Below are 21,937 nucleotides of genomic sequence, written 5' to 3' on the forward strand. Positions count from 1 at the left end.
TTCTCCTCCCCTCAGTGCAAGGGGCAGATCCAAGAGGTTGCCAGGGGTTTTCTGCCTCTCCCTGGGGCAGTCACCTGGAACCCAGGGTTGTGGTGCTGGGGCAGTGACCTCACAGCACAGCAGGCGTAGTCAGGCCCCCAGCACCCAGGCCACTGAGCACCAGCCAGAACATCCATGTCTCAGGTGATGTCCAGATGTGGTGACAGGGTCAGCCCTCTGAACTCGGGAGGTGACCGGGTGGGGCTGGCCTGCTGAGGAAAGCCTAGCTAGGAGGAAATGCCCTGCCTTCCTCCACACTTGTGCAAATGACTCAGAGTAAGATAATTCAAGGCAGTGAAACTGAAATAGACCATAACATCATCAGGAAGACCCACTGGTGAAAGCAGAGGATGAAAAATAAAATGAAAGCAGTGTTTTATCATATTATTACAAGAGGCCTTTTGAAATTTAAAAACATGACTAGTTTTTCTTCAGAGGACTGCTCTTTTCAGTGCCGGGTCCATCAAACCAACCAGCCCCTAGATGTCAGCTGTTTGCTATTCTTGATTATACTTTGGAACACATTATTAAATATCCTCATGCTAGAAATGGGAAGACAAAACACCTGTCAGAATTTTATAGATTTTTTGTTTTACATTTTACTAGCATTCATCGATCTTTCATGTCTTGTAAACTTTTCCATTATATTCTATATCATGGAGTCTTGTACTTTTAGTTAATAGGCTTACTAAATACCACATCTGCCTACTTACTCAAATTATTTCCTTTAGCTTTTCCTGGCTTTTCCTATTGTCCAGTTTTCCTGATAAGTTGTCCAAATTATTACCTGAATCTCTCTAAAACCACAAGCTTCCATTTAAGCATCAAAAATCATTTTATTTCTTCATAGTAATTTTAATTTATATTTCAGTTCTTGTTTACAGTTTAGAGGATCGAGCTGTCTGCCAAAGCCTGAAGGCACAGAATGTTTATTCTTTTCAACATCCTTTCTACTTCAGTATTAAGAGTTACTGTCTGTCATTTTCCACGGTGATGATTTTATCTATAGCTTTTATAACCTCTTGGTCAGAAGTTATTACCTTGGTACAGGCTATTAGGGTAACTTCCTATATCAGTGAGACTACCCTATATTTCCCCTTTCATCCTGCTAGCTATACAGTGAGCTCTAAAAAAGTATTCCTGCCCAAACTATTGTTTTCTTGGTACTTGGTTGCCATTTGTACTCAAGTAATCATCCTTTTCACTTAAAGTATATATTCCAGCCTGTACTGAGATGAACATTCCCTGGTTGGACTTTCTCAGTAGATTTCTCATTGCTAAAGTTTATTGGTTTAATTGCCACAGGCTTAATTTAAGAGACATCACATTACCTGTGGATCCACTTATCAAATGGAAATGCTGCTTCATTCCATTTATGATTCACAATCTTGAGCAAACTGAAAGACCTATACCCAAAGTAATTTATTATATGCTGTTGGTATTTCAATAAAAGTGGAAAAATTAGTTTGTTAATATATTGTCATGTCATTAATCAAAACTTACAACTACAATAAGAATCATACTTTGTCATACTTCTACAAATAGGAAGGAATGATGACTGAGGACACAGGACAAAAAAGGAACTGAAGCTTCCCCTCCCCTCATTTTTATAACTCTTCAGAATGTATCTTTGGGGCTATGCTCTTATTTATTAAATAATTATTTTTAAAGATAAACAGAACAAAAATGATTCCAGGGTTTATACCTGCTCAGTAATACTGTATATTACAAATGTAAATTTGTTATTAACACAAACGTGAAAAGAGTCAATATTTTGGCCATATTGATGTTTCTGTTACCCAAAAAGCTGCTGGATGCAAACTGTTCTGTAATTCTGAGGTTCACTGCCAACTTTAAAATATGACCTTAAATAAACATTTTTATCAAGGTTAAAAAAATAAATTGCATTTCTAGACACTAAAAATGATCAGTGGAAACCAAAATGAAAAAGACATTACCGGAGGAGGCCAAGATGGTGGAGTAGAAGGACGCTTGTAGCTCACCCTCTCCCACATATACACCAAGACTCACATCCACAGACCCACTCAGCCAACCAGAGCACCTGCGGAACTCCGACAGAATATCATCCTCTTCAAAAGACAAAGACGCCAAAAATCTGGTAGGAGAAAAGGAAAAAAGAAAGAAGAAAAGGCAAAACAGTGCAGATGGGTCAAACGGGGAGGGCACAGCAAAGGAGGACTGGTGCTCGTTTGCTGGGTCTCCCCTCTCCAATCGAGAGGCCGATAGGACTAAGGGGGAGCCTCCAAGGCTCGGATCTGTACAGAGCAGCCCTTGACTGACAGAACTAAGTTAAATGGGCACAGAGGGTCCCCGCGACACCCAGCCAGAGATGCGGCCTGGAACCTGTGGGCTGGGTCAGGCTGCCTGGGCCAGGCTGCCCGAGCGAGGCAGAAGACGGGGACAGCTGTACTGAGGCAGCCCTGGTGGACTGCAGGGGGCTGTGCGCTGTGGCTGTGGGTGCACAGGGCAGAACAATCTGGGCCCTCCATAAAACAACACGGCTGATGTGCCCTGGGGGGAAGGGTGCATACTTCCATCTCTGAAAACCGGCAGGAAGTTTACAGGGGAAGAGAGGCAGGGCTCAGGCACAGCTGCCGTATATATCCTCTGGCACTGAGCACCCAGGTGGGGGAGGGGCCAAAACCAGCATCCGCACCTGAGGACGTGGCAGCCTCAAAGGCAAGACGGAGACTTGCCTACAGCCTGAAGCAGATAGGTTCCTTCCGTCCTGATCCCTCAGAGAACTTGCTCCACCAAGACAAACAAGGAGCTGGGTTTTGGCCCGGAGCAGGGACAGGGCTGTTTCTTGGTTTTCCCTGAGCCCGCAGCGGCACAGAGCAGCAGAGCGACCTGCGCCGGGACAGGGCGGGCAGCCCCCCACCTTTCCGGCAGGAACGCTGCACCTGACAGAAGTGCTGGGAGAGGGTGCGACCCGCCCTCCTACCTGGCCAGTCTGCAACATCTGACTGCAGCATCGGGAGGGGCAGTGACCCGCCCGCCCACAGCAAAGGAGAGCTGCACCTGACCCAGTGTTGGGAGGCGGCACGATCTGCTTGCCGACAGGCACTGGGAGCAGCACAGATGAAGGCGCCAACGGAGGGCCTCTGGAAACAGCAAGCTGAGCTTCCAAAACAGGACGAAGACAGAAAGACTTTGCCTTAAAAGCACACAGTCTCCATGAGAACACCACCCCCCCTTTTTTTCTCTTTTTTCTTTTTTAAATCTGCTTTTACCTGTTCTATTTTGTATTACCCTTTTAATTTTTACTTCTTAAACAATTATATATACTCCCAGTTTTAATCACTTTTAAATTTGGAAAAATATTTTTATTATTATTATTTTAAAAAAATCCACATCATTTCATTTTTATTTCTCTTGGTTTTGATGTCCTATTATTAATTATACACAGGTTTCAAATGTACCTTTTCCCTCTTTTCTCCTTTTTTAAAGGTTTTTAAAAGACGTCTCAACCCGATTTCCTATTCTACTTCAATTTGCTATTCTATTATTCATTATACACTGTTTTCAAACCATTTTTCTCCCTTCTTTTAAAATTCTGTTTCTCTCTCTCTCTCTCTGTTTTTTTAAGTGTTATTCCTACATAGGCATTAGATAGATAAATAAATAGACTCCGCAAGGACCACGATAGATAACTGATACTCCATAAACCACAGTGCCAGAGAGGTATGAGCTAGATGAAGAAGCAGACACACCATTCCCAATTAAAAGAACAAGAGAAATCCCCTGGAAGAATGATCAATGAAATAGACATCGATAGCCTACTAGATCAAGATTTCAAAAAAGGAGTGATCAAAGTACTGAAAGAACTAGAAGAGATAGTGTTTAGAAATATAAAATATGTCAAAAATCAAATTGAAGCTATAAAGAAGAGCCAACTAGAATTGGTAAACTCATTGGCTGAAATGAAAAATGATCTAAAGGCCGTGCAAAGCAGACTAGATAATGTAGAGGAGTGAATAAGTGACCTAGAAGACAGGACAACAGAAAGCACCCAATCAGAACAGCTACAAGATAAACAAATGAAAATAGCATAAGGGACCTATGGGACGACATAAAGAATGCCAATCTTCGCATAATAGGGGTCCCAGAAGGGAAAGAAAGATCAAAGGGGATTGAGAAGGTATTGGAAGAAACCATGACAGAAAACTTCCCAAACTTAAAGAAGGAATCAGATATCGAAGTACAGGAAGCTCAGAGGGTCCCAAACAAGAAGAACCCAAATAGACCCACACCAAGACATATCATAATGAAGATGGCCAGAGTCAAGGATAAAGAAATGATCCTAAAGGCAGCAAGAGAAAAGCAAAGAGTGAGTTACAAGGGAACCCCCATAGGGCTCTCAGCTGATTTCTCTACACAATCACTACAGGCCAGAGGGAGTGGCAAGATATATTCAAAGTCCTGAATGAAAAAAAGATGCAGCCTAGGATACTTTATCCAGCAAGGCTATCCTTTAGGACAGAAGGAGAGATAAAGAATTTCACAGACAAGAAAAAAACTACAAGAGTTTAGCAACACTAAACCCATGCTAAAAGAAATATTGAAAGGTCTACTCTACATAGAAAAGCAGCAGGATGCTACAAAAATGAGAAACTCACAACTGAAAAGGTAATAACTCATGAATTACAAATAAACACGAAATTGTAAAAGAAGACGTCTAAATCTTTGGGAGAAGGGGGCAGGAAAACATAGAATTTTTTTCTTTCTTTAAAAATTTTTTGTTCTCAGTATGATGGGTTTGAGATCATGTTACTATCAGTTTAATAAAACCAGGTATACTAATGGGCTAATAGACTTACAAAAAGGGTAACGACAAGCCAAAAACTTACAAAGGAGTCACAAAAACTAAATAAAATCCATGATAATACAAAGGAAAATTACCAAACCACAAAAGGAAGAAGAAAGGAACAAAGAGCATATACCAATTCAACTGCAAAGATAAGTTCAAAGTGACAATAAACACACATCTATCATTAATTACCATAAATGTTAATGGACTAAATGCTCCAGTCAAAAGACATAGAGTGGCAGACTGGATAACAAAGCAAGAACCCTCAATATGCTGCATACAAGAGACCCACTTTAGGGAGAAGGACACATATGGATTGAGAGTGAAAGGATGGAAAAGGATATTCCATGCAAATGGAAAAGCCAAAAAAGCAGGTGTTGCAGTACTGATTTCAGACAAAATAGACTTTAAAACAAAGGCCATAAAGAAAGATAAAGAAGGACATTTTATAATGATTAAAGGAGTGATACAAGATGAGGATTTTACACTCGTTAATATATATGCACCCAATATAGGAGCACCTAAGTACATACAAGAATTACTAACAGAGATAAAGGGGGATATTGATGGGAATATAATCATAGTTGGAGATTTTAACACCGCATTAACATCACTAGACCGATCTTCCAGACAGAAAATAAATAAGGCAACACAGAAATTAAATACTATGATATAGAAATGAGACTTGGTGGATATTTTCAGAACATTACACCCACCAAAAATAGGATATACATTCTTTCCAAGTGCACATGGAGCATTTTCTAGGATTGATCATCTACTTGGGCACAAAAGAAGCCTCAAAAATATTAATAACGTAGAAATTATTTCAATCGTCTTTACTGACCACAATGCCATGATACTAGAAATCAACAACCGAGAAACAAAGGAGAAAAAAAGGAAAACATGGAGATTAAATGATATGTTATTCAAAAACCAATGGGTCAATGAGGAAATCAAAGCTGAAATTAAAAAAATACCTTGATACAAATGACAATGAAAGCACAACCACACAAAATTTATGGGACACAGCAAAGGCAGTGCTAAGAGGAAAGTTTATAGTGATACAGGCCTTCCTAGAAAAGAAGAACAATCTCAAATACACAATTTAACCCACCAGCTGAAAGAACTAGAAAAAGAAGAACAAAAAACCCCAAAAGACAGCAGAAGGAAGGAAATTATAAAGATTAGAGAGGAGACAAATAAAATAGAGATTAAAAAAAATAGAAGAAATCAATCAAATCAAAAGCTGGTTTTTTGAAAAAGTAAATAAAATCGACAAACCTCTGGCCAAACTCACAAAGAAGAAAAAAGAGAGAGCACAAATTAGCAAAATAGGAAAGGATAATGGAGAAATTACAACAAATAAAATAGAAATACAGAACGTCGTAAGAGAGTATTATGAAAAACTACATGGAACCAAACTGGATAACCTAGAGGCGATGAGCAAGTTTCTGAAAACATACTGTCCACCAAGACAGAATCAAAGAAACTGACCACTTGAACAAACTGATCACTAGAAATGAAATCAAAATAGCAATAAAAAACCTCCCTACAAATAAAAGTCCAGGACTGGACGGTTCACCAGGGAATTCTACCAGACATACAAAGAAGAACTCATACCAGTCCTTCTCAAAGTCTTCCAGAAGACTGAAAAGGAGGGAATACTCCCAAACACATTCTATGAAGCCACCATCACCCTGACACCAAAACCAGGCAAAGACACTACCAAAAAAGAGAATTATAGGCCAAAATCACTGATGAACATAGATGCAAAAATCCTTACCAAAATATTAGCAAATAGAATCCAACAACACATAAAAAAGATTATACACATGACCAAGTTGGGTTCACCCCAGGGACACAAGGGAGGTTCAACATACACAAATCAATCAACGTAATAAATCAAATCAACAAGAGAAAGGACAAAAACCACATGATCATCTCAATAGATGCAGAAAAAGCATTTGATAAAATTCAACACCCACTTGTGATAAAAACTCTCACCAAAGTGGGTATAGAGGGAACATAGCTCAACATCATAATAGCTATATATGACAAACGTACAGCCAGCATAGTACTCAATGGTGACAAACTCAAAAGCTTCCCACTATCTGGGACAAGACAAGGATGCCCACTATCAGCACTCTTATTCAGCATAGTCTTTGAAGTCCTAGCCAGAGCAATCAGGCAAGAGAGACTAATAAAAGGGATCCATATTGGAAAGGAAGAAATAAAAGTGTCACTATATGCCGACGACATGATACTATATATAGAAAACCCTAAAAGGTCCACACAAAAACTACTAGAGCTGATCGAAGAATTCAGCAAGGTAGCAGGTTAAAAGATTAATGTTCAACAACCAGTTGCCTTTCTTTACACTAACAATGAATCAACAGAAAAAGAAAGTAAAGAAAAAAATCTCCTGTAAAATAGCACCCAAAGTAATAAACTACCTAGGAGTAAATCTAACCAAGGAGGTGAAAGAATTATACACAGAAAACTATAAACCACTGATGAAGGAAATTAAAGAAGACCTAAAAAAATGGAAAGATATCCCATGCTCCTGGATTGGAAGAATCAGTATTGTTAAAATGGTCACACTGCCCAAGGCAATCTACAGATTTAATGCAACCCCTATCAAATTACCCAGGACATATTTCACAGAACTAGAACAAATCATAATAAAATTTATATGCAACCATCAAAGACTTAGAATTGCCAAAGCATTACTGAAGAGAAAGAAAGAGGCTGGAGGAATAACTCTCCCAGACTTCAGACAATACTATAGAGCTACAGTCATCAAGGCAGCATGGTATTGGTACAAAAACAGACATATAGACCAATGGAACAGAATAGAGAGCCCAGAAATGAAGCCACAAATTTTGGTCAACTAATCTTCGACAAAGGAGGCAAGAACATACAATGGTATAAAGACAGTCTCTTCAGCAAATGGTGTTGGGAAAACTGGACATTAGCAAGTAAAACAATGAAGCTAGAACACTGCCTTACACCATACACAAAAATAAACTCAAAATGGATCAAAGACTTAAACATAAGACAAGATACAAGAAACCTCCTAGAGGAAAATATAGGCAAAACATTATCTCACATACATCTCAAAAATGTTCTACTAGAACAGTCTCCTCAAGCAATAGAAATAAAAGCAAGAATAAACAAATGGAACCTAATGAAACTTACAAGCTTCTGCACAGCAAAGGAAACTATAAGTAAAACAAAACGACAACCTACGGAATGGGAGAAAATTTTTGCAAATGAAACCAACAAAGGATTGATCTCCAGAATATATAAGCAGCTCATATGACTTAAGAAGAAACAACGAAACAACCCAATCCAAAAATGGGCAAAAGACCTAAACAAGCAATTCTCCAAGGAAGACATACAAATGATCAGTAGGCACATGAAAAGATGCTCCATATCACTAATTATCAGAGAAATGCAAATCAAAACTACAATGAGGTATCACCTCACACCAGTCAGAATGGCCATCGTTCAAAAATCCACAAACGACAAATGCTGGAGAGGCTGTGGAGAAAGGGGAACCCTCCTACACTGCTGGTGGGAGTGCAGTTTGGTGCAGCCACTGTGGAAAACAGTATGGAGATTCCTCAAAAGACTAGAAATAGACTTACCATATGAACCAGTTATCCCTCTCCTAGGCATATATCCAGAAGGAACCCTACTTCAGGATGACACCTGCACCCCAATGTTCATAGCAGCACTATTTACAATAGCCAAGACATGGAGACAGCCTAAATGTCCATCAATGGATGACTGGATAAAGAAGTGGTGGTATTTTTATACAATGGAATACTATTCAGCCATAAAAACGGACAACATAACGCCTTTTGTAGCAACATGGATGCTCCTGGAGAATGTCATTCTGAGTGAAGTAAGCCACAAAGAGAAAGAAAAATACCGTATGAGATCACTCATATGTGGAATCTGAAAAAAAAAAACAAAGCATAAATATAAAACAGAAATAGACTGATAGACATAGAATACAAACTTGTGGTGGCCAAGGGGGCAGAGGGTAGGAAGGGATAGACTGGGGTTTCAAAACTGTAGAATAGATAAACAAGATTATACTGTATAGCACAGGGAATTATATACAAGATCTTATGGTGGCTCACAGAGAAAAAAAAAAGTGACAGTGAATATATATACATATGTTCATGTATAACTGAAAAATTGTGCTCTACACTGGAATTTGATACAACACTTTAAAATGATTATAAATCAATAAAAATGTTAAAAAAAGAAAATTTAAGAAAACACTTCAGGGGAGAGGGTAATTAGCTCAGTGGTAGAGTGCCTGCTTAGTGTGCATAAGGTCATGGGTTCAATCCCCAACATCCATTTATTAAAAAAATTAAAAAAACACTTCAGACTTAAAAAAAATTACCATTTAAAGTCACTCTAGAAAAATGAAACATGTACCTATACACTTAATAGTACATATACAGGATCCGCATGTTGACAATTACAACATATTGATGAATGAAACTAAAGAAGACCTAAATAAATAGAGAGACCTCCCGTGTTTGTGGATTGGAAGATACAACCAGAAAAGAGGTCAATGCTCTCCAAATAGACTCCTATCAAAATCCCAGGCTTAATGCAATTTCTATTAAAAATACAAGGAAGGATGTTTTGTAGGTACGGATGAGCCTATTCTAAAATTTATATGGAAATTCAGAGGCCCAAGGATAGTGAAAACAGTCTTGATTAAGAGTAATGTGGGAGGAATATTAAGACTTGTTATTTAACTACAGTAACCCAGACAGTGTGTTATTGGCTGAGGGATAGACACATATGCAAGTGGAACAGATAGGGAATCCAGAAATAGACCCACACAAAGATACTGGATTGAATTTTGAGAAAGCTGCAGAAGCAATTCAATGGAAGAAGGATAGCCTTTTCAACTAGTAGTTCTAGAGAAACTGGACTTCAGAATATCCAAGAAATGAATCTGCACCTAAACTTCACACATCATTTAAAGTTAATTCATAATAGATCGTGGACATAACAGTAAAACATAAAACAGTAAAAACATCTGAAATATATAGAAAAATCTTTGAGACCTAGGGCTAGGAAACGTGTTCTTAGGCTTGACACCAAAAGTGTGATCCATAAAAGGAAAAGATGATAAACTGAACCGCATCAAGATTAAAAACTTGTGCTCTGCGAAAGCTCATGTGAGTGTGATGAAAAGACAGGCTATCAGCTGGGAGAAAATATTTGCAAACTACATATTAGACATAAGATTAGTATTTAGAATGTACAAAGAATTCTCAAAGGACAAGGTTAAAAAATAAGCCAATTAGAAAATGAACAAAAGATATGAATGACCATTTCACTGTAGAGGACATAAAATGGCTCAAAAAAGCATATACAAAGATATTAAACACCATTAGCCACCAGAAGAACAAATTAAAATGACAATGAGTTAGCCCTACACACTGGTCAGACTGGCCAAAATGAAAAGCAGTGAGAATACCAAATGCTGGTAAAGATGTGGATAATCTGGATCACTCATTCTCGTACATCTTCCATGGCAGTGTAAACTGATACTGCCACTCTGCGATACAGGTTGGCTGTTTAATCAAAACTAAATGTGCAATTTCCAGAGGTCCTAGCAATTGTATTCTTGGGCATTTATCCCAGAGAAATGAAAGTTCATATTTGCACAAACCCCTGTATACAAATGTTCATAGCAGTGTTATTTGTAATAGTCCAAAACTAGAAACAGCCTTCAACAGGTGAATGGTTAAACAAACTGTGATGCATCTCTTGCTCAGTGTACTACTCAGCAATAAAAACAAACTTTTGATACACTCAACAGCCTGGATGAATCTTCAGGGAATTATGTTGAGGGAAAAAAAAAGACAATTCCAAAAGGTTACATACTGTATGATTTCATTATTGTATCATTTTTGAAATCACAAGTTTTAGAAATGTAGGCCGTATTAGTAGTTGCCAGGTTATCGGCGATAGGGATGGTAGGGTGGGAAACAATGTGTCATTATAAAAGGACTACATTTGCCATCCTCATGATGAAGGAACACTTCAGTATCTTTCCTGTGGTGTTGGATACACAAACCTACACAACTTATAAAATTGTATGGCACTAAACACACACACACACACACACACACACACACACAACAGATACAACTGGGAATTCTGAATAAGATCAGTGGAGCATACCCATGTTAACTTGTGATATTATACTATAGTTTTGCAAGATCTTATCAGTATTGTTTCTTACAACTCCATGTGAATCTACAATTGTTGCAAAATTTTTCTTTTAAATAAAAATAAGAAAGGCAAAGACCAAAGGAAGGGCAGGACCAAGTTGAACTAGAGGTGGTAAATGTGAATTGAAAAAGAGGATAATAGTAAGAGAGAGGGATTCTTGTAATGTATGGTGCATTTTCACAGGACTTTGCATTTAAACAGACTTAGATTGGTAACTGTCTCCATCACTGTCTGGGTGTATAACGTTGAGTGAATGACTTAACTTCTCTGTTCCTCAGTCATCTCATCTATAAATGTGAGTAATAATATTATTATACTACCCGCTCTGTGAAGCTGTTCCCAACCAGCTGGAATACATGGCTCCTCTCCGTGTTCCACGTATCCCAAACTCACTCCTGCCGTGTGTCTCATCACATGGGTCTCATCACATCACATTCAGCTCTTTAATTTGTGGCTGTCTGCTTTACTAGACTATGAGCTATTCAAACACTGCTACATCCCTGTGTCTCCAGAGCCTGGCTGACCCTGTGTCTGGAGCCTGGTACCCAGCAGATGAGTGATGATGACACATGCTACCCACCCCCCAAAAGCAATAGCTGTTATTATATGTTCAGTTTGTCCCCTTTCCCGTGTCCTATCCTTGCACTTCACTACTTTTCTGTTTATATGTCTGTCTGTGCCAAGTGTTTGTGAGACCCCAGATGCCAAGCACCATGCTCCATTCTCCTTTCATTTCTCACTTCCAGAATACTCTGGAAATGTGGTGGGCATAACTGTTTGTATACATTACAAAGACAGACTTATCTCTGTGATGACTCTGACAGAAAGAGCACCTCCTTGGTTCTGTAAATTCTAATGCAGATATTATCTGTGTAGGTACCAGGTGCTAGACAGGCTCCTGTTATTGAGTTGTGAATATGTTACATGTTTACAACTTTGATTTTTTTTTTGCCACCTCACAAGGGGGAATCAGTTTTCAGTACCCAGAATGTCTTAGGGCCACATATGCTAGGCTTCAGTAATTTAAAATCCACCTTCACTCATAAGCAACTGCAAAACCTTTCTGCTCAGACAAGTTGTGCTCAGTTTCAGCAATGCACGGTGTCATTACAGACAACTTCCCAGCTTCACTGTAGGCTTGTTGAGGACAGTGACCACAGTACATCACTCTTGTGGACCTCTGACATCCAGTTAAGTGGCAAGCACATTGCAACTCCTCAGGTAGCACCGAGTGACTCACTTATTCGGCTTTCTGTTTGTCTTTCAAAATCGATCTTGTGGGGATTCTCCATGCAGTGACGGTGGTGAGAAGAGTTTAGGCAATTCATGTTCACACAACACAGTCAAAAACCTGGGCAAAATTATTGAAAAAGACTATTTCATAGCACTGACAGACAATAACCTGAGAAGTGTTTCTTTATGAAATACTGCTACTGCTTGGGTAGGAAGGTGACTTTGTGGCCTTTTAACCTGGGGGTGTTTCCATCCTCACTCTCCAGCCCCAAAGGTAAAAATCCACGCCTTTGCTATGTGTAGGTGATGGACTCAATCTGGGGATATTGGCAGGCCAGCCAGACATTTTACAGGGAGAGTTTGGGAGTGAAGAGTTATAAAAAGGCCCAGATGTTAATTCTCCACCCCTCTAGCTGTTAAAGTATGTATGCATGCGGGAGACTCCAGGGAGCCAGGCAAAAATGGAAAGTCTGGGACAGCTTGAGAGAGACGGATGTTGCTGTACATTGGAATGCATTCCTCGATCCACATGCCACTTGCTTGGCAGAGAGAGGTGGCCTTATGGCTTGAGTAGGCTTGCAAGATTTAGCAAATAAAATAGAGAAAGCCAAGTTAAAACTGGATTTTAAATAAAGTAAAAGTATTATTCATTGCTATCTGAAGTTCAAATTTCCTAGGGCATCCGGTATTTTACCTGGCAACCCTACACGAATTGAGGTGTCTGAACATAAACACTACCTGAATCACTGGCTGAATACAAAACTATACAAGCGAAGGGGAGAGTGTCAAAGTTCTAGGTGGGAAAACAAATGCTGAGTAGAGACATCATTGCTTACACCCGACGTGGGAGACACTTTTAGCAATTTGAGTCCAGCAGAAGACAAGATGATTATCAACTGATACAAAACAAAAAAGACAACAACATTCAGAAAAACGAAACAAAATCAAAGTCACTAGAACATATTATCTATAAAGTTCATCTTTCAATAAAAATTACCTAGAATAGGGAAAAAACTGGAAAGTATAACTTGTTCTCAAGAAGATAAACGACTCAATAGAATCTGACTCTATGCAAGGCTGGATTTTGAATTTAGCAGATAGAGTCTTCAATGAAGCTGTTATAAATATGTCAAAATAACTTAAGCAATAACTGTTTAAAAATGAAAAGAAAATAGTGGTGGATCGATCTGAGTCAAAAACAGGGACTATCAACAGAGAAATAAAAATATATATACATGAGAGAAAAACAATTGAAATTCTAGAACTGTAGAGTGTAATAACTGGAGTGAAAAAAAATCACTAGATTTGCTCAGGAGCGTAACTGAGATGGCAAAAGAAGCAACCACAAAACTTGCAGCTAGATCAATAGAAATTTTTCTATCTGAAGACCAGAGATTATGGAGTGAACAAAAATGAAGAAAGCCTCAGAGACCTGTGGGAAATTTCAAGCATCCCAACATATGTGTGATTGTAACACAGGAAGGACAGGAGAATCAGAAGGGGCAGAAGAGACCTTTGACCGAAAGTGGCCAAAAATGCCCAAATTTGGTAAAAGGATCAAAGAAGCTAAATGAACTCTAAGCAGGAGAGACACAAAGAAGAGCACAAGCTGAAAGCCAATGTCAGAAAGGAAAATTTTAATGCATGAGTAGAAAAATAACACATCAGAGAAACAGAAAATTTTAAAGTCTTATAAAGGAACCAAGTCTGGTATGATCAAGGAATAGACAAAGACGAGTGTGGGTAGATTGTACTGAGTGAGGGGAGAGGTAGACAGAAGTCAGAAAGCGTAGGGTTTGGCAGGCCAGGCTAAGGAGAATGGATTTCACTCAAAGTACGATGGGAATTCCCGGTAGAATTTGAACAAGTCCTGACATAAGTTGTTTAACATGCTTAAAAATCATGGTGGTGGCTACCTTGTGGACAACAGATTTTAGAGGGACAAGAGTTCCATGAGGGACGAAAAAATAAGATGTTATAGTAATTAAGGCAAGAGATGATGAGTGACATTGGATTTTAGAGTGGTAGTAATAGATAAGGCAGTTGCCCTCAGGATACATTTTGAATATTGAATAAGGAGGACTTGCTGATGGATATTAGCAATAAACAAACAACATACAACAAACCCAAGATTTCTGTTTCAGACATGTTGAGTCATCCAAACAGGGAAGTCAGGTAGGTTAGACAAGTCTGGGTCCTAGAGGAGAGGACAGTGCTCAAGATGGAAATTTGGACGTAGTCCATGTTTTGATGCTTTGCCACAATTCATCTCCTTTTAGCCACTTTTCTGACTCCTCAGGTACCTGCTTTGTGTGTTTTGTCTAGAGTCTTTAGTTGTAATCAGCCGGAGAAATAGGGAGTAGTGGGCTTACTCCACAGTGGCCAGAAACAGAACGTCCTCACCAGAGTTTATGGAGGATAAAGTCCAACTGTGAAGTTGAATTAAGCTGGTGGTCTGAATTCACATTTGGAGTCTAGATTCAGTGTGAACTTATAAGATACTAAAATGGTGAGTGGATTATTTTAAATGAGTGTGTCCTAAAACACACTAAAATCCTCCTGGGTTCCACCGAAGGTCAAAACGTAGGAGCAGTGACTGAAACGTGGAAAAAAAGATATAATCCAAGTGAACGACTAAACCAAACCTAAAACCAGACATGGGACAGAAGTGCTTTCAAAGGCAGGCAGGTGGCACAGTCTCCCTGCAGTGGGAATCAGAGGTTCCTCCCTACAATAGTGAAGGCTGGCATGTTGTTGCTTCTGCCCTCAGCTGAGATAATTCAGATGCTAGCCCTTGTGCCTGGGTGTTCCTTGTGGGATTATATGAATAGAATTCTCACACTTGTTCCATAGGAACTAGAGCACATGGGCATGTACATTGGCTTACAGATGTTGTATCTCTACTTTGCATGATGCATAGGGGTTTATACAAGTTAACTGGTTTTCTGTAGAGTCCTCTGACAGGCACTCAGCCCAGATCGCAGTATTCTTCTGATGGACAAAAAGATTGGCACAGAGTCATTATTTTTTTCTAATGTAACTGCAGAACTACTTCCTGGTGAATAACAGTGCCTATTGCTTTAGTCCTAAAAGCAATTATAAAAGATGTAAGTTATCGGGGACTGGAAAGCACCCTCATGACCTCATCAGAGAAACTAGGAGTTAAGTGTCCAGCTGTCCATCCCTGCATGCATGGTATTGTGACTCCATCCATCTTCCCATCCAAAAAATATGCTTTGAGATCCTCCATAGGCCATGAACTGAACTACAATCCACATCACACTAAAAAATCTTTGGCATCATCCTATGAGGCAGGCCAAGGAGCACTCTGAAAGGAACTTTTTCCCTAATTTTGAAATTCTGGTCTTCTGTGGTCTCTTCTGGGCCCAATTGCCTCCTTGACTTTTCTGTGACGTCTTGATCTCCAGCTCATGAGCAAAAGATTTCAGATGCAACCAGGCTTTTTACACATCTTTCCGGATGATAAATCACTGGGCTTCCTCCTACTGACCAAGAGGAAATAAATAGAAACTATCAGGTACCAAATGGCCACATGTCCATGTAAGTGGTCCTTTTCAACTCACATGCATCATGGAGCAGGAAGTGCAATATCTAAAGCCTTGTTCAAAAAGGTACAACCTGGGGGTCAGTTTTTTTTTCTTTTTTTAAGTGTCAGTTAAGTCTCCCGCTGTATTGAAGAACCACGTTACCATCTATTTGATCATTTGGTTTATCACTAGGTAAATTTCCAGCCTGATTTACCTGAAGAGAGGGTATGTTTGTTTTTTCTGGTCCTAAGGTGTTCGGATTAGGGCTGCATCTTCATTTTGATGAAGATGGTTTAGTGTAGGTTTTTTTTTCCTAGATAAATAGTTGTAAATAATTGTAGATAAGACTCTAAACGTAATGCAATGTCCACATAAGACTTGATGGACATCCACATGCCAAAAATAAAATCTAGACACAGTCTTTACTTACTTCACAAGAATTAATTCCAAATGGATCACAGTCCTAAATGTAAAATGCAAATCTATAAAACTCCTAGGAGAAAACATAGGAGGAAATCTAGCTGATGTTTGGTTGACAGTGACTTTTTAAAAACAACACTAATGGCACAACCCATGAAAGAAAAAAAAATCGATAAATTGGACTTTGCTAAAATTAAATACTTCTGCTCTGTGAAGGACACTCTTCAGAGAATGAAATGACAAGCCACAGACTCAGAGAAAATATTTGTAAAAAATATGGTGATAAAGGACTGTTGTCTGAAATATAGAAAGAACTCTTAAAACTCAAGAATGAGGAAACAAACAACACGATTGAAAAGTAGGCAAAACATCTGAACAGACACCTCGCCTACTAGGATATACATAGGCAAATAAGCCTATGAAATGATGCTCAATATCATACATCATAAGGAAGCTGAAAACTAAGACAACAATGAGATACCACTACACACCTAATCGAATGGCTAAATCCAACACACTGAATATATCAAATGTTGGTTGGAGACTAGGGCAACAGGAACTCTCATTTGTTGCTGGTGGCAGTGGAAAATGGTACAGCCACTTTGGAAGACAGTTTGGCAGTCTCTTACACTATTAAACATCTTCTTGCCATAAAATTCAAAAAATCGTGCTCCTCCAAATTTACCCAAATGAGTTGAAAATTTTGTCCTCACAAAAACCTGCACATGCATATTTATCTAGCTTTAGTCATAATTTCCAAAACTTGGAAGCAACCAAGATGTCTTTCAATAGGTGAATGGATAGACGCTGTGATACAACCAGACAATGGTATTTTATTCAGTGATAAACATAAATGAACTATCAAGACACAAAAACACATGGCGGGCCTGTAAGTGCATATTACTATGATAAAGACACCAATCTTAAAAGGTTATATAACATATCGGTCCAGCTACATGCCATTCATGAAAAGGCAAAATTTTATGCAGACAGTGAAAAGATCAGTGGTTGCTAGGGGTTCAGGAAGAAAGAGGGAGGGATGAATAGAAGGAGTCCAGTGGATTGTCAGGTCAGTGAAACTACACTGTATGATACTGTACTGGTGGATACATGTCATTATACATTGTACATTCGTCAAAACCCACAGAATACAAATCAAAGAGTGAAACTAAACGTAAAAAATACACTTTAGCTAATAATAAGGTATCAATATTGGCTCATCCATTGTAACAGATGTACCACACTAATAATGCAAGATGATACTAAGGGGGGAAACTGGGTGTGGGGGTGGGGGTGGGAAGATATGAGAATCATCTGTACTTCTTGCTCATTTTCCTGTAATCCTAAAAGCACTGAAAGAAATAAAGTCTCTTAGTCTTTAAATAAGCATTGAGATAAATGGTAAGCAAAAATTTCAAAAGATAAGCAGTGCCTTCCTTTCGTTCATGATCTGGCTTTTGCCTACATTCCGGTCTCACTGACTCCCCCTTGTGTACCTTACGAAGCAGTCACTGTGTTGCTCTGGGGCTGGAAGGAGTGCTCTTGAGCACACAGGTGTGCGTGCATCTGTTCATGAACAGGACCTTTAAGACAAGCACAATTAATGAGAACCACACTTCCATGTCTGTGCGTGGCCTCTCACAATACATCCTGTGTCGTAGTTTCCACTCCTTTGTTTGTTTCTTTTTCTCTTGAGTCAGATGGATTAAGCTTCAGTTTCCCTGGTAACCAACGTTGGTGTTTTATCTCAGCCTCTGGTCACAGAAAGAGAGCGAGATGGAGAAAAGTGCTTTCCCATCTGTCCTGGCCCTTCCAGCTGGGCTGTTGCCTGAGCTGGGTGATCCAGGGAGGGTGAGCAGAAGAATGTCACCAAGACAACAGAATCCCACACCCATGTCCAGCACTGAGGCCCTTGTCCCTCCCCATCCCTGTATGCTCGGATCTAACGTGAGAATGGGAATGCACTTTGGCTAAGGGTGAAGGGATAGATGTGTGGTAGAGGATCCCAGGAGAGAAGTGAAATATTGGGAGCCTTCAGAAGGGGCTAGGGGAGGGGAGCAGAGTCACAAAGAAAGCATTCTGTACAGCACTGAGATCCCAGGAGACAATGAAGACTAGGAAAGCAGAGTGGCTCTAACGTGGAGTTCTGTGATTTTCTCCAGCAGTACACAGTGCTACAGCCATTTTCTGAAGCCAAGCTCTGTGGCTCAGGCCCTGGAAAAAAGGGTTCTGAGTTGTTAGAGGAGAATGGAGCCTGGTGTCACTTGTGACGGGCAAGGTTGGCCTTGAGGAAGCCCCGCTCACCTCAGTGACAACTCTCACCAGTTACTCCACTCTGTGTGTCTGTGTGTCTGGCCCCCCTCTTCCTTCTGTGTTCCCTTTTGGGAGCGGTTCTCTTTATGGGATGTGAAACATTGTCCTCGGGTAAAGGAGAGGACGAGGCAAGGATGCCCCAACCTCCTCCAACACGGACTGATGAGATGGTGGGCAGAGGAGGAGCTGGTGGGGATGGTGTGCTGAAATCTCAGACTCACTCCCACTCCACAGACCACATGGGCACTTTGATTAACTCATTCTCTCTGGCTGATCTGATCTGATCTGATCTTTATCATGATGGCCCACTCTCTGGAGTGAATATAAAGGGACAAAAAAAAAACCCCACTGAATTTATGGCTAATCTGGCTAAATGTAATCTGATGTTATCACATAAAAGGTTCACTCAAATAAATGCTGTCTGTTTTGATGAAAATGCTGTCTCTCAGATTTCCACCCCACTGCCCTGCTCCTTTCCAAGGTGGGGAAGGGGCATAAGCATTGCAAAGTTTACAAGTCTCCTGGGTGATGTGGGAAGGGGGGTCTGTGAAATTCTTACACTGCCCACAGTATCCTTGGTGGTTTTGAGGGAAGAATGATTTCTTAGGTCCAGCTGATGAAGCTGACCTGCACCACCCACGCGTGAGGCTGGCTAAAATTACCTTTTTTTTTTTCTTTCTTTCTTTTGTCACTCTCTTCTTGGTGGGCACCTGGTGCTCCCTGGCTGACTCAGCCTCAGCCACTCTGCTGGCATCTGCAGACTCCTCTGCATCTGGGTCTCATCCTCCATCCCACCCTTGGGCAAGGCCGTCCACTCCACAGCCTCAGCTGCAGGGCCGTCTAAGCCCCTAGACAGTTTAGGCTTCCCTCATGGCAGAACCCCGGGCTCTGGACTCAGCCAAATTCCACATTCCCGCTTCAGGGAATGAAGCCTCTAGAGATCCCATCACCACAGCAGGAACCAAGATCAGCTCCAGAAAACTAAATTCCTAAACTCCAGGCATCCTTCTGCCCACTTTATAGACGATGGAATAATCCAGAAGAAATGGGGAATGGGACGATTCAGGAAAAAGGAATGATCATTGCAAAAGCCTTCTCCTTGAGAAAGAGGAAGTGTCCAGGATCCAGGTGAAGGGCCTGGCTTCAAGTGGGATCTGGTCACGTCCTCCAGATGGGCAGCAGAGAATACAAGTGCAGAACCAGTGTTGGCAAGTGGTGAGACTTCCCGTCCGATCACTTTTGTATTCTCAATTACTACTGAACATCATGAGAAGAGTGGGTGCTGGTGCTTGTGAAAGGCTATAGTAGGTAGAGGAGAGAGAAGCTACAGGTGTGGAGGGTGCAAAGAGGTTGTCCATTTGCCAGGGGAGTAGGAAGGAGGGAGAAAGGAACATATGCAGTATGTTTGAGGGGAGAATTTATAGCCTTGAGTAAGCTGAGTACTGAGGGGCTGGTGGATCCTGAGGAAGGTGGTGGGCTCGGTGGGCTCGGTGGACTGGAGGCCAGTCTTAGAGGTCCTCCAGGAGGTTGAAGGCTGTCGGTGCAGGGGCATTCGAGAGAGGGAGCTGGACCCAGGGACACTGTGTTGGCGGTGATGAGACAGGAATGCTAGAAACGGACATCATGAGGTTCGCAGTCTTTCCTGATGCCCAGAGAGCGACCGTGGGCAGGGGGATGCTCGAGTGGGGAGGAGGAGAACATCGCTGAGGACAGAGAGGCCCCTGGTTGACCCTGTGAGTGGGCACTGGGATCGCCAGGACGGATCCGAAGAGTGAGGGCTGAGAGGAGGACAGTGTGTGTGCCACGACGGGACAAGCGCTTTCATAGGCCTGGGGTGGGCGGGAGGACAATGACCAGGGGATTGGTACGGGCCCCGCACGTGGGGGTGCTGGGCAACGGGCGACAGGACCAGGACATCACCGTTCCGTTCCCTTAGTCAACAGTTCAGTCAGGGTGCAAGACGAAACCTCCAGGGGAACCGGGCAGGGAGACTGGCACGGACCTCACTGGGCTCCCGCGCGCAGGCCCAGAACCCGCCCATCGGAGCGTAGCCCCGCCCCCTGAGCCTGCGTCTGCAGGGCGCCCGGACTTCCTGCCGCTGTTGCTATGGTTCCAGGGGCGGGACTAGAGAAGGCTGGCGTGTTGGGGACGGTTTTCCAGGGCCACTTTGGCCCCTTCCGGTCCGTCTCCGGACCTCACCGTTATCACGCTTTGCTTCTTTGGCCAATATCGCCAGGGCCACTTGGCCCTGTATTAGTGTATTCTCTGGTCCTAGATATAAACGTAAGGCCCCAGTTACCGACATGCTATTGCAATTAGGAGCACAGTCACTGGACAGCAAGCAGTGTGTACAAATGGAGTCTGATCTGACTGCAGTGGCCTTTTTCTTACCAAGTCCAGCTAATATTTCTGAAGTTTCTTTGGCTCATATAGTTGAAAAAAAAAATAGCCCGTATTTTCTTCCAAAAAAAAAAAAGTTCTCTTTTAACTGCACTGTGCACAAATTATCTGAATTAATTTGTACTGACAACTTGTTTACCATAAAGACATCATTTGATTGGACATGCAGCTCTTCTGTTAAGTTTTACTCCTGTAGGGCTTCCTGGAGGGTCTTGGGCCAGGGCTCAAGAGAACTTCCCTTCCAGTTCTACTTCTACCAGCCTTACTTAGCTTACTCTGAGTCACTTTGCTTCTTTGGGCCTGCTGTTTCCTCAGTGTTTAGAAAGTCAGGCTAAGTTAGTGGGTGGCACAGGGGCACAGGGAAGGAGGTACAGGAGAGGGTGTGGTGAAAGAGACTGTGTTATCAATACAGTAACTCCTCTTTTTTCCCTCGTTTATTGATTTTTTGTTGTTGTTAAGAAAAGAGTTTCTTTAACAAAGAGTTTGAAATCACTACTTTATGGGACTCAGTACTCAGAGATAGGAGGAAGATTGGAGAGAAGTGGAATTATAAAAATGAGTAGACTCAGCCATCCTTAGGGGTATCATGAACTTACAAGTACTCTCTAAGGAGATGGCTTGGAAGAATGACTGCTTAACTATAGGGTGACAGCAAGAAGTGTATTGTCAAGTGCTGTAGTCTGATTACTTACTAAAAGGGGACTTGGGCTGAAGATGTAATCTTACCAACCATTAACAATATTTTTGAGGGGCCATATTTCAAGTTAGTAATCAGTCACAGTCTCATGATGACTATCTAGTGCAGTAAGCATTATGTCATAATGGCCACAGTGACTGCCTAACAGCACACCTGGAAACTCTTTGCAGTGTTTAT

At 41.0% G+C, this 21,937-nt stretch overlaps 1 pseudogene; it reads left to right on the top strand.

Annotated features, from left to right (window-relative positions):
- Window positions 1-221: 221 nt before the first annotated feature.
- On the top strand, window positions 222-1,489 carry LOC140695509 (probable G-protein coupled receptor 160; annotated as a pseudogene).
- Window positions 1,490-21,937: the final 20,448 nt, after the last annotated feature.

Source organism: Vicugna pacos, unplaced genomic scaffold, assembly GCF_048564905.1.
Source record: "Vicugna pacos unplaced genomic scaffold, VicPac4 scaffold_273, whole genome shotgun sequence".
NCBI lineage: Eukaryota > Metazoa > Chordata > Mammalia > Artiodactyla > Camelidae > Vicugna > Vicugna pacos.